General features: G+C 37.5%; 1 long non-coding RNA gene across 1 annotated transcript; it reads right to left on the bottom strand.

Annotated features, from left to right (window-relative positions):
• Nucleotides 1-223: 223 nt before the first annotated feature.
• Nucleotides 224-1,931, bottom strand: LOC134624699 (uncharacterized). The gene is made up of 3 exons (XR_010093617.1): nucleotides 1,827-1,931; nucleotides 1,349-1,407; nucleotides 224-389 (listed from the first exon to the last, which is right to left on the bottom strand). It is a non-coding gene; the product is annotated as an uncharacterized LOC134624699 (long non-coding RNA).
• Nucleotides 1,932-3,262: the final 1,331 nt, after the last annotated feature.

Genomic DNA, 3,262 nt, shown 5'->3' with positions numbered 1-3,262 from the left:
GGTAACAGAAATGTCTCTAATGTAAACGTGTACAGTGTAGTGTAAGCATTAAAAGATCATAAAGGAAACACTACTATTTATGTGAAACTAATTGTAATAAAAAATGAGCAGGTGATATATAGATTTAAAAAGAAAGAATCTGAAAACAACACTTTTTTTGGTCTAAGTGGTCAAAATAGAAAACAGAACTGATGTTCAAGAACAAACCTTAGCATGCACTAATATTACACATCTCGATTGTTGTGGTGAACAGACATGTTGCTTTTAAAACCACATGCAGTGTGTGACCATGACTGTCCACTGAGACCATGAACGCCACTTCGCTGAAATCTTCTTCTTCTTCTTGCCATCAAAATGGAAGCAGAAAGAGCACGAGCTGCTTTGATCTACTGAAAGGAAAAAGCAGAACATATGAGCTGAAACCATTAAGATAGAAACAATCGCTCAATGCAGTGTCTCACGTAGCTTAGCCTGTTACAACTGTTGATACAAGCTAAATACAGTCAACACACAGTGTCAGGGAACTCCAGTGTGGGAACTAGTGGCTTTAGGTTTGTAGTCATTTAACTTTCATCCATTCATTCATTAATTCAGGAGGAAGAAATGTCTGGTTGATGCAGGCTGGTTACATGCATTTGGTCCCATGCTGTCTTTAACCAAATGACTTGGTTCACTTTATGGTTGGGCTGTATGTGGGGTTATATCATGTTATTTGGGCAGGAGTACCTGTCCTCTGTTAGACTTAGAAAGTTTCTCCATAAGCAGAGCTTCTAACTCTTATAGGTTTTAGCACATCTGTAGCTGTGCAGGCTGACAGGTTTTTGGTGGCTCTTTCTACCCCACACTGGTTGTGAGTGTGTAAATAGCCCCACTAGTTCTTTTGGGTTGCAGTTAACTTGGGAGGAAGGGGTGGGTCTGCCAGGACTAGATGAATAAAAATGATCTGGGATACATAAATTTCATAATGAATGCAGATATCTCTATCAAGTAAACCTGGCCTGAGGGCTGCCATTTTTTAGATTCAGTTATTTCTCTTAGAAATGTTGGATCTAAATAATGAATGTGTTACAGTCAAACTGACACTGGTCAGTGTAAATGGCTCATTGGGACATAGAAACCTTTAAATTAAATACCATCACCTGATATCGAGTGTCAAACAATATCAAAGTTGTAAAAGCTGTTTACAGTCAGAATTTATAAAAACTATGATTGTAAATTAATTCAAACAAGTGAGCTTTTCTCTTTGTGTTGAATATCAACACTGTGACTTCTTAGACTGTAAGCTTTACATCAGCACAGTTGTAGAAGCCGTCACTCAAAATGTCTTTTGATAACAAGAAAAAAATACCTTTTCAGTCCACGGCCTGAAGTTCTTCTCCAAACATCTTCTGCTATCGGCTTTGTCTGCTGGTTTGAAGACAATAGACCACAAAAAGATCATTTAGTCACTTTGTCTGCATCATGCAGCTCGAATGTGTTGTGCAACGATGTTGAATAGCCGTCGTTATCCCTCTGCTGTGTCAGTAGGATTGTACTGTACAGCATCTCATTGATATGTGAGGAATGCTAATGTAACACGATAACAGACGTCTGGTCTTACATCATTAAAATATAACGGGCAGGAGATATTTAGATATTTTTATATTTATATTTTATAGCTAACAGATATTACTAAATAGATAGAATTTACTAGATAGCTGGATGAACATGAAAAATATGTCCATAATCACAAATGACCATGAGAGTCACCAGAACTGGACACTCAAAAGACGTCCTTAAATGCTCTTTAAGTGGCAGAACAAACAAACAAACAGTTAATCGCTTACTTGAGATGAAATCTGCTCAGCTGCTTTGAAAACAGCTTCTAACTGGTTCCTCCTTTAACAGGACGACTGCTCAGGGGTAAGGCCACGATGCAGTCCAGCAACCTTTATGGTTCTGCTTTGATTCATCAGGAACTATTAGGGAAACCTTTCAGTGCCTCCTGTGAAAGACACAGGCATAAACACACAAACATTTATTAACATGTTCCACAGTCTTCCAGTTTGATTTTCTCATCCTGTGGACAACAACGTACAGAGATGCAGGTTTATTGTTAACTTTTGTAAGGTTTCTTTACTGAACATATCCAGCTGCAGCTCCACTGTGATCCTGAACTGGATAAGCACTTAAGAAAATGTGTCAATAAATGGGCATACATCAGCTTACTATATTTATCCAAACAGACGGGACCAATAATGCTTCACTGAGTTAGAGACTTTAACAGACTCTTCTATGTAAGAATGTCTCATGCTGATGGACCTGCAAACTTGACAACAAAGGTTTTTCAGACTACATGTAGCTGTCCTCTATGTCAGCTCACACATTTACATTCATGTCACACTTATTTCTGCTTTCCCATTTTTAACATTATTACTTACATTTTGATTGGATACCTTGATTTTGTAAATGATGAGATTACATAATTGGAATACAATTCAATACAATTCATGTATCCAATTCAAGCTCGCGAGGATGAAGCCTATCCCAGCTGATACAGGACAAAGGCAGGCTGCCAGTTATCGCAGGGCTAAGACAATACGTGTGACAGAAAATCCATTTAAATGTTTGATATTTCTAATAATAATCATAATTATGACTATTATTTAAAATATTATTTAAAGGTTTCTTTATAAATACATTTCAATTTTTTTATAACCCCTAGAATATAAACCTGAGCTGTTTTAGATTTTGAGTTCTGACCTCAATGACCAGGCTGTGTCCTCACTGCAGCTCCCTCTTGGAAGTACGTCTGCTTCTTGTCTTCCCCCAGTGATGACCGCCTGCCCTTAATATCACGTACTGTACCTGAGGAACAAAACAGGACAAACACTTGCCTTCATTTAAGAAGTACATTCATACAGAGATAATCTATGGAAACATACTAGTTCACCCTTTGGGTGGAATCAGCTCCTGTGAAACATTTCTGTAAATGAACATCATGTGGAGAATGAATGAAATAAGTTCTTCAGGTGACTCAGCAGTCCCACACTGACAAATGAAACTTCTGTGGAAGAAGAATCTGGAATTTTTTGATTTCCAATCCAGTTAAACTATTAAGGATTAAGCAACAGTGCTCATCTTTGCTCTTCTGAAATTTGTGTTAAAAAACAACAAACATAAATTAGTAACAAAAATACAGCTGAGTAGAGGCTTTACAAACCACCAGCAGCCATAATGCTAAATTTTAATCTTCAAATGTTTCTGAGCCATCTTCAACCTG

Source organism: Pelmatolapia mariae, linkage group LG3_W, assembly GCF_036321145.2.
Source record: "Pelmatolapia mariae isolate MD_Pm_ZW linkage group LG3_W, Pm_UMD_F_2, whole genome shotgun sequence".
NCBI lineage: Eukaryota > Metazoa > Chordata > Actinopteri > Cichliformes > Cichlidae > Pelmatolapia > Pelmatolapia mariae.
The sequence above is the reverse complement of the archived record's forward strand: the minus strand, read 5'-3'. Positions and strand labels throughout refer to the sequence as shown.